This window comes from Sus scrofa, chromosome 9 (assembly GCF_054392235.1).
Source record: "Sus scrofa isolate SSC_HxYL_T2T_F1_AM1 chromosome 9, Sscrofa_HxYL_maternal_Yorkshire_Landrace_v2.0, whole genome shotgun sequence".
Lineage (NCBI taxonomy): Eukaryota > Metazoa > Chordata > Mammalia > Artiodactyla > Suidae > Sus > Sus scrofa.
Genome location: NC_139391.1, coordinates 16,636,772 through 16,651,775, shown reverse-complemented (window position 1 = coordinate 16,651,775; position 15,004 = coordinate 16,636,772). Strand labels below are relative to the sequence as shown.

Genomic DNA, 15,004 nt, shown 5'->3' with positions numbered 1-15,004 from the left:
ATAATTCTTATCTTTGCTCCTCTCTGGATAAGATGTTTTTTCCCTTTGACTCCTCCCAAGGAGCAGTAAACTTCACAAGTGCTTTCCCCTTACTTGGGTCAGAATAGCCAGAGTTGGATGGAGTTGGGTAGTTCTCTATCCTCAGGTAAGTTAGGCTTTGATAAAACTTAAATAGTTTAAGGTCTGGTGAGTGATATCAGACATGGTACTGAGAAGCTGGGATATGGGAACAGGCCTGAGAGTGGGGTAAGGAAGCTAAATGCACAGACCTGCCTGCCTGATTTACTCTGGACCGCTCTCCACAATGGGGTCAGCTTCCTAGGGCAGGCTCTGCCCATGTGAGGGAAGCCTGGGGTTGTCCTGCTCTGTTGATGCCTAGGAATTCACTTCTCTGCATAAAGTCCAGTGAAATGTGTTCTGCTGTCTTGCTAGTGTCAGTGGATGCACAGTCCACGTGGGGTTGTCCTTTCAAGGTTCCTATCTATAAAATACTTCTTAAATTTACTATTGCATGAGAATGAGGCATGTCTCAATTTCATTTCCTATCTTCTTTAGTCTTAGTTCTGCTCTCTGCGATTGGGTAGGGTATCATCTATGTTACTGTATTTTTAATGTGTGAGAACAGCTTTCGTATTTCTCATAGGCATTCTTCAGCTGTTTGTTCTTTGACCTTGTTTCTAGGTGTTGTTTTCAATAGACCTTATTTAATCTTTTGTCTGTAAGAGAAACAGTACTTAATATGTGATCAACACAAAGCACAGGGGGACTGCCATCCCTTTTATTTGGATATTACACTTCTAGTATTATAGATTAAGATAAAGTATTTTGATATCAAAATATTGACTTATATTGAGCTTGCTGTCAGCTTGTGTCTAGGCCTTTTACACATAAATGGCAATTACCTAATATCTTAATCATCATGTACTTGTGTTTTTGATTTTCATGGTCTCGGTGGATTGTATATTTATCATCATTAAATTTCATCATGGTAATTTGGCTTATTTTACAAGGTTGCTGAATTGTTTGATCTATTATGCCCAGTAGCATTCTCCCAATTTGATAATTTTGTCTTCTGGATTTTTTTTTTTCCAGTGATTGATTTTTCTTTTTTTTCCCAGCAATGTATCAAACACGTATTTGTAATCCACTTGCTGCAAATATATTAACATTCTATGTGTGGTCCTTTATTCATCCTGTGATATTACCATACCATGTTAACAGTATGACATGAGAGACATAATAGGCATCTTGGTGGGGCACCAATTAAGGGTATTTCCCATCTCCCATTCCTTGGAACCTTCAAAATAAGTATTATTTCAAATAGAACTTTTTCTAGCGAATACAGGAACTACCACTTTTCAATACTTTTTCAAAATACAAGTAACTATGAATTTCTTTTCTTGTCTTTTTCTTTTTTCACACAGTCTGAATGCCAAAGATGCTCTGTGTTCTCTCGGTTGTTCTCTGTTTTGGAAAATTAGAATATCTAATATGTAAATGTCTAGTGACAAAGTAAAAATCCATTTTTTTTTTAAAGGAATGTAAAACCTTGAGGGAGTGGGCTTAGTATTTAGAATTCTGATTTTCAATAGTTTTTTTTTTTTTTTTAACTTGCTCTTTATCCACAGGCACATTCACACTTATATCCACATCTAATCACACCGTTGCCCTCTTTGCACTGAGAGTTCTTTACCACCATTCATTCAGAGTGGCTACATGTTGTCACAGTGCAACTGTCGGAAGCTTCAGTGATGGTGTCAGTGGATGGATGGTCCACATGAAGATATATCTTTATAAAATACTTTCCTCCTAAAACTTACTACTGCATGAGATGCGAGATGTCCAAATTCTACTTCATTTTTTTTTGGGGGGGGTGGACTGGGGCTGCCCTGTGGCATATGGAGTTCTTGGGCCAGGGATTGACTCTGAGCCAGAGTTGGAACCTATGCCATAGCCGCGGCAATGCTGGATCCTTAACCCACTGCTGAGGATCGAACCTGTGACCCTGCCTCTGCAGAGACATCGTTGATCCTATTGTGACACAGGGGGAACTCATATTTTTTTTTCCCTTAGTTATTTTTCATTTTCTCCATGAAAAATTTTAGTGAAATGAAAGATACGTAACTTTGGATTTTGAGAGATTTGAGTTCAAATCTCCGCTTTGTATCTACTAACTGATTGACCTTGGGCAAATTATTTAACCTTGCTGAGCTCTTTTACTCACCTCTGATAATACTATTGACTTGACAGTTTTAGTGAAATAATGTACACAAAGTATCTAACAGAGTTTGGAACACATACTGTGGGCTAAATGGTTATTTTTCTCTTCCCTTTTCAAAGCAAATTTATAACTTCGTCGTTTCTTTTCTCATTAGACCATTGATATTACTTCAATAATAGATTTATTTGTATTAATCACACTTTATAATTACCATTGTGCTTTATTAATAGTAATAAAATTACCCATATAAATTGATGTCAAGAATCACTGTTTCAATTACCCATATAAATCTACCACTACCTAGTCAATGTTAATTCTGTGGCTCTGAAAATCTCACATAGATGGATGATTACCAGCCAAGTTCAAAAGAAAGGTTATACTGTCTTCTCAGTAGCCATGACTGTGCTCAGATCACTTAGTCCATCTTTCTGTTCTCAGGGGAGAATGAGAGCTTTGGCTTGGCAATTTGTTTAAAATCTGTTTTTCCTTCTTCTGTCTATCCTCTGGCAAACTTTTCTATATCATACCCTCTCATGTAAGCTTTCTCTTTCCTTATTAATTTAATAACATATAATTATTTTCTAACTCACTGTTAAAGTAGCTATCATTATAATTTTTATGTACCCATAAAATTCCTATAATTATAACTTCATAATGAGTATAAAAACTGGTACTTGAATTGGTACTAAATATTTGATAATTTGAAGTTTAAATTTTGCAAATACTGTAACTCAAAAAATATTACATTACGGAGTAACATTTAATCCTTAATATTAAGAATAAGTGTACAGAGGTGGATTACAAGGTGGTGGGGGACTCAGAAAAATAGACTAAGGAGATAATATTTTATTTTCCATTCAATGGGGAGTAATCAAAAGCTTTGGGTAAAGTTTTGTGGCATGCATAAAGGTGTTTAGGGAAGATTTAATCTTTCACTAGCATCTAGGTATTGAATGGAGGGCAGTTAAGCTGAAGATCTTACCTAAGTGGTAGAAATGGAATGGAAATGAGCTGATAATTATGAATGGTGTTATGAAAGGGAACTTCATTCATGTACCTGTTAATTCCATTTTAGGAAAAACTGTTATGAGTCTCTAGTATGAGCCTGGTGCTTTAATTTGCATTGAGATTAAGACACGTTCCTTGCCTTGCTTTATGTGAAGTGGAGATTATATCACGATACAAGTGTTTTAACAGAGGTTAGTTAAGACAGGATGCGATTATGGGAGCAGATGAGATAACACCTAAGCTGTTGGCAGGGCTCATAGGTAGGGATAAATATTTCTTTTGTTAAAACTTTGAACCTGAATTTCAAACTATTTTTGCTTTCTAAAATTGGGAAAAAATTATAGTAAAATTTTATGCAGCCTTTGCCTTTGCATCAGCGGACTTGAAATGAAAACAATAGTATCCAGCAGATACCATTTTAAAAGTACCCTCCCGATGTGCAGTGTATAACCACCTCTCAATGTAACATCTTTTTGAATATCTGTGTATGGGTGTTGTTTCATTTTTATCTCAATCTCTCCAGTGTCTAGCAGAATGCCTGGGTACATAGCAGATGCTCATGGGATGCCTATTGAAATGTCATCGTTATATCAGTGCAACAACAATTGCCTGTTGTCATTCTTTGTTTTTCTTCTCTCCACATATTGAATGAGGCTATGTTTAAAAGAAACTTTTGTGATTTAAAAATCCATCAGCAGCTCCACTGCCTCATTTAATGCTGCCGATCTTGGCCAAACCTCAGGTCTTAAAAACAAACCAGACCTTTTTATATTTCCTTCTATTTTGTTCATGTATCTCAGTTGCAAAGTATTGGTCCCTGGCTGGCATTCATGTGACAGCTTCCCGTATGAATGTTAAACAGGCAACGATGATGCTCTCTAATTACAGTGCTTGAAATGATTGGAAATAAATTGGCACTCCAATTATAGATGCATGAAAGAGGCACCAGTATATTACAGTCAGTCCATTAATTTCTAAAGTGGTTCAGGCCATCTCACTATTTCGGTGACATTCCTTATTCACGGCTGCAATGAATCACTCTGAATCGTGGTGCTTCCAAATTAACAAGCTGAAGGACATTTTTTTTTTTTTTTTAAACCTAAAATACCCTTGGTTTTTTCTCCTAAGAAGGGGAAAAAGGCAGACAGGGAGCCAAGAACGTACTGTTCAATTTTGTAATTCTGTATATAGAATTTGGAATAACTAGCCCAATAGAGTTTTAATAGGCTTTATTTTTAATTCTTTCTTTTAGAAAGACTGTGAAAAAATTTCCTCTCAATTACACTTGAACTGACACTATGAACTTTTCCAAAGCTGTTAAAATTAAATTAGAGAAGTAGCAGTTTTCACTGTTTAATTTTTGGGACTTGTGTGGATGTCTCTTTGAGTTAGTTGGACCTAAAATATTACCTTTCACTCAGAAGCAACCTAAGAAATATCCTAAATATTTCAAAAAATATCTTGTTAATGGTCCTTAAGCTATATTTTATAGGCTGAGATTACTGTCTACATGATTTCAGATGACTGATTTACTGCTATTCGTTTTCACTTAGAGGTGACATTCATTTGATTCTGATAACTAACCTTTATTAAACCATCTTTTCAGATTAGAATGGTAAGAATCTAGGGGCATGCTCAATCCAGCCATTAAAATGTATAGTATATAATGTAATTGACCAGTAGTCACTAAGCTCTTTCACTGCAGAATGGATTCTTTGAGGGTAGAGGCTGTGTCCTATGCATACATGGTGCAGGTACTTGGCATGTAGAAGTGTTTTGAGTAAATGTTTATTGAGTGAGTGTTATTGACTCTGGCCATAATGCAGTTTAGGTACTCATGAATTTAAGATATATATATATATAAGGAAGGTAGAAGAATATTTTGGAGAAAAGGTGGTGTGACATTAGCTTCAGATTGGGTATTTTATTTTTTAAAATTAAATGTTTATTATGTCAAAATACATGAAAGTTCTCTCTTTTTTTCTTTTTTCTTTCTTTCTTTTTTTTTTTTTTTTTTTTTGTGGCTCTCACCTGTGGCATATGGAGGTTCCCAGGCCAGCGACTGAATCTGAGCAGCAGTTGAGAACTATGCTGCAGCTCCAGTAATGCCAGATCCTTTAATCCACTACACCAGGCCATGGATCAAACCCATGCCTCTGCAGTGACCCAAACCACTGCAGTCAGATTCTTAACACAGTGTGCCATAGTGGGAACTCCCATGAAAGTATTCTTATAAAGATAACATACTGCAGGTAAAATAAAGTTTGCTCAAATCACTTATATAAAAATAGCTTTTTCATAGTAAAGAACTATGGTAGAAAATTTCATTTTACTATAGGACTTACTGCAGAACTTTTAAAATCAAAAGTCTTCTGAAGACATTTATTATTTTTGTTAATATTTGTACATAAAATTGCCAACTTGAAAATAGATTGTAATCTCCATGCATCCAGTAACTATTTTGTACAGTCATTGATACATGAGTCTAAGAGTTTCATTTATTTTTCCAGCCCCCTTTTTTGCCCACCACTGGATTATTTTGAAGTATTACCCAATATTGTTTTAGTTCATTGATAGGTACTTCAACATGGATCTCTTTAAAATATGGACTTTTAAAACAGAAGTACAATCCTATTATCACACATAAAAGTGATAATTAAAAAATAGGTATATAAATAGTCTGCATTCATATTTCTTTTTTTTCTTTTTTTTTAAGCTACTGATAGTCTTTTTCTTAGCTACTGATAGTCTTTTTTTTTTCCTTTTCACGTTGACTAGATTGAACCAGGATTCAAGTAAAATCTCCATTTCTGAGACATCTGTGCCGATGGGTGCTTATTCTTGGTATTTTCCTTTTCTCTCTACTTCCCTCTCTCTTGCTCCCTTTCCCTTCACCATTTACTGTGGGGCAGGTGTCAAATCTGTGAGAGGTTTCAGGTACCAAATGTGAATAGAATACAGATCTGGTGTATTAAGCTCTGGGGTCTGGGTTCCTATAAGGGTATCTTCTCTTTGTAGTCCCAAATACTTTCAAGATCATGAGCTTGTATTTATTTTAGCTCTTTTGCCTAGAAGCTTTACCCTCCATCAGCTTATCTATTCTTTTCAACCTTTAGGCATATTTCAAAAAGCACTTGCTTTAGGAAGAATTTCTTTAAATAAAATTCATCTGTTTCCTTTCCATAGCTACCTGCATATGCTGTATGTAGACCTTTTTATGAATTTCTCGTTTAAATGTTATTTGTGTGTCTTCATCATTAGATTGAAAAAATTTGAGTTCAAACTGTGAATCTTTCTCATAATTATTTAAACCTGGGTGGAGATTTACTATGTGTTAATCATATCAACAAAAATACTTTCACCCTGTCTTTGTACCAACTAATATGAAGGCTCAAGGAAGAAGTGCAGGACCTAGAACTGTTCCTTGCATAGAATGTGTTCAAATATTTGTGGACTTGAAATAAATCAGATGGCACAGTTCAAAAGTTGTACGTAGTTTTTAAACAGTTCAAAAATTGTGTAGTTTTAAACTGTACTATAGTACAGTACAGCAGCCTTTTTCAGAGTGTAACATTTTAATTTCAGATTTGCTAAGGGAATATGGAGGTTCCTCCAAAAACTAAAAGTGGAGTTACCATATGATCCAGCAATCCCACTCCTGGCCATGTATCTAGAAAGGACAAAAACTCTAATTTGAAAAGATTACATGCACGTCAGTGTTCATGACAGCATTATTTACAGTAGCTAAAACATGGAAACAACCTAAATGTTCATCAGCAGAGGAACGGATAAAGAAGATATGGTATATACATATTAAGGAATATTACTCAGCCATAAAAAAGAATGAAATAATGCCATTTGCAGCAACATGGATAGGTCTAGAGATTATTATACTACGTGAAGTAAGTAAGACATAGAAAAATATGAGATCATTAATATGTGGAATTTAACAAAAAATGATACAAAGGGACTTAGACTCACATATATAGAAAACAAACTTAGATTTACCAAAGGGGAAAAAGGGGATGGATGGATAACTTCGTAGTCTGGTATTAGCAGATACAAACTACTATATATATAATAGATAATAATAAGTTCCTACTGTATAACACAGGGAACTATACTCAACATCCTATAATAAACTATAATGGAAAAGAATATATATATATAAATCACTTTGCCGTATACCAGAAACAAACACAACATTGTAAGTTGACTATACTTTAATAAAAAAAATGCAGGTTTATGCAGACCTTGGTTTTTTTTTTGGTGTGAGGCAAAACATATGAAGCTATCTAATATATCTAAATCAGCAGGTTTCTTCTAACAAGTACATCTTAAAGAAGTCAAGATTGAGGAGGGAAGGCTCCTGAAGGAGGTTAATGTTCATTAAGGAATCATTTCATTACAGAGTTTCATGGCCTCTGGACTGTATGTGCCAGGTTTTACAGCCCAATATCATGTTTTTTTCGGGGCAATTCACTGGAAAATTTTGATGAGTCTTAAGCTGAATCAATCAACAAAGGAAAAACAAAAAGGGCCAAAGTCATTTCGCTTCTTAACCATTTATCTTGTTTTCTTAAAATAGACTTCTAAAGATAGTGTAGATATGATATAGGGGGATTTAAGACAAGTCTCAGTTAAATGCCTAACTAGTTTCTTGAGTGTTCCTGATAGTTAATACTTTGGAGCTCTCACTGGTACTTTATATCTTATTTAATCCCCATTAAAATCCTATGAGATAGGAGCTATTGTCTTAATTTTGTAGATGAGGAAACTGAAACTTAATTAAGGCACTTGCTTAGCAGTAATTTTAGGTAATGAATCCAGTGTCCTAACACAGTTAATCTCCTTCCAGAGCCCACGTTCTGACTCTGAGATGTTGAAGGAGTGTCTGTGTTGGAATCACTAATTTCTAAAGGCTTTCTGCCTATTTGCTGTGTGTCTCTGAATTATTTTAAAATCTTTCCTTGATGGCTGGGTGTGTTGAAACATTGGATGGTGTTATAAAATCTCTGGAATCTAGGATTTCAGTCTCCCTAGTATTAGAAAGGGACCCTTTCTGCCCAAGATTTGAAGAGATGATAGTTGTCAAAGGTTTTCTTTGACAAATCAAAGTTTCTTGGATTCAAAAAAAAGAGGTAGGAGACAAATTTTGTGACGTTAAGTGTGGGTATCTCATTTTGAAATAATAAGTACCTAAGAGAAGTCTTAGGAAACACTTGGAAAAAAAAAAAGAAGAAACCCACAATCAAAGAAGAAATCAAATGCATTTTAGGGTGAAGTGAGAGGAGTGGGTGCTGTGCATTGATTTCAGGGGAGGATGGTTTGAAGAAGGATGCAGTAGACAAACCATCAAGTTATCCTTATTTGTATTTTGAGCTTTGGCAAGGGCTTGACTTTCTTCCCCTCTGAGCTTCCCGGAAGAAGTGATGCTTGAGTTAATTATTGAATGAGGAATTGGAAATAATAGGATGGGGTTGATAGGAGAGCCAGAGAAAGAATATCAACATGAAGAATATCGTGAAACAGTATTCTTGTTCATGAGTGTCAACAAGAATACTTAGTAGAGATATTGAGAGAGTGATAAAGAGGAAACATCTGATTAATGTTCGCCTTGGCATGGTGCATTCTATTAGTGTGTCTGGGATGGCGGTAGTACTCTTAATGGTGGAGATGAAGAATATAGGATGAGGAGCACATTTCTAGCGGAAAATGGAGATTTTAGCATTGCAGCTATTGAAGTTGAAGCGTTTCTGGGACATTTCTTAGGTTTCCTAAGACTCAGGAATGATGATGAGCAGGTAGTAGGGTTAATGCATCAGGAGCTTGGGAAGAGGCCTGAACTGATGTTATGGACCAGGCATTAGGAGATCATATTTGTGTTGGTTAAAGCAACCCCAAATTAGTGACCTTGCACAAGAAACATGAGCAGAGTGTGAGCAGGGATTCAGTTACTCTCACTGAAGTAGATTTATTGAGCCTAGTAGATAAAAGTCTGGCTCTGTTCCACCATGCAGACCATAGAGTGTGCCAATCGTAGTATAAATTTCTCATTACAAAGAGAGGAAGATATGTAAAGAAAATAGAAAAGAAAAAGACATTATAAATGCTCTGAGTTCAGAGAAGATTGACTAGGACTATGAAAAAACTCTATTATGCCATATAAGAAATAAAATATTGGCTATTTAGCTTAGAGAAAAGAAAATCTCCAGGGATACAATAATCTCCTTCAGGTATTTGAACAGCTGTCTTAAGGAACAGGGACTTTGCCTTTTTGGGCTTCTCCTGATTCAATTAAAGGAAGCTATTTCTGAACATTTGTGCTATCTGAAGTTGGGCTCAGGTCTTTCTTGGAGGGGATAGGTTCCTTGTTCCTAGTTGTTTAAAAAGAAGCTATAGGGATACCACAAAGGAAATTTAAGTTTTGGGACAAGTATTAAGGACCATAGCATAGCCTGTCTAACAAAATTTTATGATTATTTTTAAAGGGATACCCTCAGATTAATAATTCTGTAATTTGAAAAATACACATTTACAATAATTTCATTTTGGAATTGAATTTTTAAAAAACTTTTCTTGAATTTGGTTCATTTTAATACTCTTACTTCTGGATAAGTTTGCTCTTTGCTGACTAAATATTGGTTCCCTCTTCTTTCTGCCTTCTTTAGTCCTTGACCGTAACAGTTTTCTCAAAGATATTAAAATATAGGTTGTCGAGAAATGACAATATTCTTTAACCACTGAAAAGATGTAGTGATGAAAACAATACATTTGATGTAGCCTAAAGGTTAGCAGAGTACAGTTCTCACAGTTCTATGAAACCCTTATCTCAGAATATGATAATTAAATGCATATATTAAAATGAATCAGGCCTGCAGTGACTCCAGAAGCCTGCAGTGGAGCAGGGTGCTTGTGGTCTCCTTATTTCATCAGCTTTCTCTTGTGCTTTCTAGCCCCCATCCCTTCTTTGGGCTCCTTAGACTCTCCAGAGTTGGAGGGGATTAGGACGAAGAGAGAGGGAAAAGGGCAGAAGGTCTTACCTGATTTGTGTAATTATAGTCTATAATGAATGCTGTCTGCTACTGATGTCTGGAAGATAGTAAATTAAACAGAGGAAGTTCAACAAAAGGAATGATTATGATCAAAGAGTGACTATAAGATAAAAGGGAATTATGTGGCTTGAGGAAGAATACCCAAAAAAGGATAAACTTGGAAAGCCTCAGACCTTCCTGCAGGAGAAGGAGTGGTTCAACCCATGGGATGACAGTCTGGAGCTGGGAGTTGGGTGCGGGGAGTTGCTGCCAAATAATAGGAGGGCACACAGGCTGGCAGGAGCTCAGCAGTAGTGGTTGTGGACTTGTAGTGGGAGTCTCCGGACAGATACAGGTGAGGCCTTCAGAGTATGGGGGCACAGTGGGGCTCTAGTGTGCAGGTCTGGAGCGCTGCACAGTTGCAGAGGGACTGCATTCAGCATCCATGGCTGGGCTGATGCTCTGCTATGACGATGCCCCCATACCTTCCACCCCCACCCTCGGTGGAAACTGCAGGCCAGCCTCTTCCTCCTGCAGTGTCTCTCCAGAACCTCTTACTGAGAAGGCTTAACATTGTTCTTACTTTAAAGGAGAAATTCTTATAGGGATTTCATTGTTCATTAACAGAGTATGTTGAAGGGTGCCTTTGGGGCTTAGAGACAGGGAATTGATAACTGACACAGCAATTGTCCGATGTAGAAGATGCTAAATACTGCTTTTATTTTTTCCCGTGGTGTATTCTATGTGTGGTTTGGAGAGTTCTACCTGATGCCTCTTGCCTTTTGTGCTGGTTTTTGATGACTTTCCTGTGGCCCCTCTGTCTTTCGGCATTCTACCATTCTTCTGTGTACCTTCCTCTCCAGCTTCAGTGGGAATGCCCAAGCCCGACTCTACTGTAATGCCTTTGCCCCACTTTCAGAGGAAATATAGATCCTCTGTTCTGCTTCCACGGAAACCCCTGATTCTACATTTTTGGTGATATGTAGTCTTTTAGGCACTGCCTCTTATATTCAGACTTTCCGAACTGTCAAGCCCTCTGTCATGAACCACTCCTGCCCCCTACTTTTGGAGAATCATTCTCCCCTCCATCTTTATAGGGTCTCCCCCACAACCACCCTCCAGTGTCACCCCCACCACACACACAGCACACTTGACAATGTTCTCCAAACAGTGATTTACTTGCTGTCATTCTTGGCAATCTTCCCACGATGCAGCTTGGATGCACTTGATGGATGAGAACTATCAAGATGATGAATTTCATCATCTCTTAGTGTATCCTACATGTGGGGTCTGCCATCTCCCTAAAAGGTGTGTGCATTGTCTTGGCCTTGAAATGCTCTCTACCTTTGAGGTCTTAAGTAATAATGGGATGAAGGAAAAGTCACATTTTAACAACTTGATGAAAGGATATCATTTCCATCTCATTGTCGATGCTTTTACCTTCATGTCTCCGTAGTTGCAAACTCCAGTTTTTATTTCCTTTTCACAAATCTCCAGATGGGGCGCACTGCTTTATCAACACAAATACACACACATATCCCTCATGTTTTTAGGCGTGAGTGATTGTATTTTGTCTGTTTTTTTTGTGTGTGTGTCACACCTGCACACCTGCAGCATATGGAAGTTCCTGGAGTTAGGGGTGTAATTGGAGCTGCATCAACCAGCCACAGCCACAGCCACACAGGATCTGAGCTACATCTGTGACCTACACTACAGCTCACAGCAATGACAGATCCTTAACCCACTGAGTGAGGCCAGGGGTCAAACCTGCATCCTCATAGGTACCAGTTGGGCTCAACACTGCTGAGCCACAGTGGGAACTCCTATTTTGTCCATTTTTAAATTTATGACACCACAAGCTCTGATTTTTCCTTTTTCCTTAAACTTTCCCTTGAAGAAATCAGTACCCATTTGAACCTCCCTTTGGGCAGTGACCCCAGATACATCAGAGAACATGACCAATGGTAATGCAGGCTACCTTCTGCCAGCTGGCCCTGGCACATTACCCATAGCTACCATTGGGGAAAATGCCCAAACTACATATGACCTTCAGAGTCTCTAGGACAATTCCCTTAACCTCTCCTCATGTATCTTGTATGTGGATGAGAGGAAAATGCTCTAAGGCTGATTTCACAATACCCTAGAGTGTCCTATCACCTCCCTTTAGGGTGTGGGGTACTTGGCATTCCTGAATTGTTTTCTACTGTCCAAGTTTCTGGAACAATTCTCTATTGTTTTCATAGGAGTAAAATAATGACTGCTGATTTGGAACTTTTCACTAACGAAAATGTTACGTTACATTCATGAAGTGCAGATGACCATATTGCTAAGTGGGCTGCGGTATATTTAAATTCTGAAGAGGGACTCTCTGGTCATCACAGAGATGGCTGTTGACATTTTATGTTTGGCACATGGCCGGTCAGTTGATGGTGCTGGAGCTGTCACACCATCTGTGGCTTGACTCAAAGACCTATTTGGAGGCTTATGTTGTGGATCCTGTACCACCCACACAGTGGGGGCCTTGCTGTATTTGCCAAATTTGTGCCATAGATTGTATTACAACATCTACATCAGGGATCAAGAAATGTTGATTATGGCATGCAGGAAAAACAAAAGGTTTTATTGAGTTTATGATGAAAACTTCCTGTGTTACCTCCCCATTGAATATATGATTCACCTAGAACCACAGAGTTTACTTTTTCTGAAAAAGAGGTTTTACTCAGTCATTGATTCATAGAGAAGGTAAAAATTTTTTTTATATTCTCCTCTCTTGGGAACTCTGAGTAGCTAACTAATAGTATGAAGATCCAAAATGGGATGAAAATGCAGGAACAATTAAGACAAAGGCCATTGTACTTCACAGTTTAGATACTGGCTGATTATAAATGAAAGGTGCATATCCAAAATGTCTTTCTCTTAAAAAGCACATGGGAAAGTCTCTAGACTTTTGGGCTGGAGGGCATTGCCTTGGTTAATTCATCATTTCCCACAGTCTGGCCTGAACTTTCCTTAGTTCCAATTGTGTCTTCTTGTATGCTTATATCCTATGTTGCCTTGTACTGAACTAATTTGGGATTTCCTCCTGTTCTCTGCTACACTCCTTTTTATCTTTAACTACCCAGCTCTGACTGTAAAAGGCTGCCCTTGTGCCTCTGGAAGAGGTGGATGATCTAGCCTCTCTCTACTCTTTCAAAACTCTTTATTCTTGTTTTAGAACCTGCTTTGTTGATCAATTTCTCTCCTTCTCTCTCTTATCTATCTAGTCTGTTATCACCTGTTATATATTATCACGTCCTTTTTATATTCTTCTTATTAAAATGTAAGCTCATGCAAAGTAGAACCTGCATTTTATGTATTTATTTATAGTCTTACAGTACCTGGTACATAGTAGTACTTAACAGAAAGATGAAAGGATTTTTGAGTAATGAAGTCAGTTCTGAACACCGAATATTTCTAAAGGAAGTTAACAGTTTTTTTTTTTCTTTTTTTTAACATTTGTGCTTTCATTAAGCAAAAAATTGGTTCTGGCTTCTGTCAACTTCTTAAAGCAGGGACAGGAGATTTCAAGATAGTGCTGTGTACACAGAGCACAGATGCTCCTCACTGTTTTTTAGTCCAAGTCCTTTCTTTTCAAGGCCATAGACTTTTGCCAAGTTAGGAGGAAGCCAACAAAACAGGAGGGAAGGCATGTGTCCACTCTGCAGCAGCTTCCCTTATTCATGTGGTCAAGCAAAAACAAATGTCTTGGGTATCTACTGTTTACCCAGCACTCCACAAAAAGTCTACCTGAATGAATCAAGATGGAACTTGGCCACCAATAGGGAAGTGGTGATGGGGGGGCATGGGGAGGGCTGAGATAGCGATGCTTGTTTATAATGTGATTGGAGTGGGGGTGGGTTGATTTGGATATTTCTGAGAGCAGAAGCTGAAGTAAAGAAAGTATTCATTCTTCTGCCCCTGCCTTAATTCAGATCCTCTTCCTCTTGGCAAAGACTTAGGTTTCTGTCTTCATCCTCATTTCTCTTGTACCATCTTGTACACAGCAGCAAAGATTATATTTCTGATAATACCACTGGTTTGATGAAAACCTACAATTCCTAAGCATGATTTGCAAAGCTCTCTATTATCTTATCTCTTCTCACCTCTTCAACCTCATCAGTGCCACTCTCTGCCTTGTATATTAAATTATTATTTTTATGTCTGCTTCCACGTGTTCATAAATACCTTGAGTACGGAGACTGTTTCTTATTTATGTTTTATCCTTAGCTACAAACATAATGTCTGGCAGATAATAGAAGTCCAATAAGTGTGAGCACATTGGTTTTTAGAGATCAGGGACCATGCCTTATATGTGTCTATTTCTAGGTTTTACCATACTTCCTAGTATCCTGTGAATGTTCAAGCAGTTTCATTTAAGTGACCTGAACTTAAATGAGACCTTCTATAGCAGTAAATATTTATTTATTCATTTATTTATTTTCTAAATGTGATATTTGACCTCCATTGTAATGTGTTTCCTCAAAACATCTTTGCTTTGCTAGCTCAGAGAGCTTCCTTAGGCCTGATCTTCCTTGCCCCCATCCAGTAAACTCAACAGTTGTATCCCATTCTGTTTCCTATATTTATATTGTTTGTTTAATATCTAACTATCCCAACCTTGAATCTTTGAGTTCAATTCAGTTTAATCAAGTTGATAGCCATGGATTCATTAAGTGTACATGTTAGATTGAATCATATACGT

The 15,004-nt window shown here is 37.3% G+C and overlaps 1 protein-coding gene across 1 annotated transcript in view; it reads left to right on the top strand.

Moving 5' to 3' along the window:
• LOC110255407 (uncharacterized) overlaps positions 1-15,004 on the top strand; it is a 689,852-nt gene that overhangs the window by 347,565 nt on the left and 327,283 nt on the right. The window lies entirely within an intron of this gene.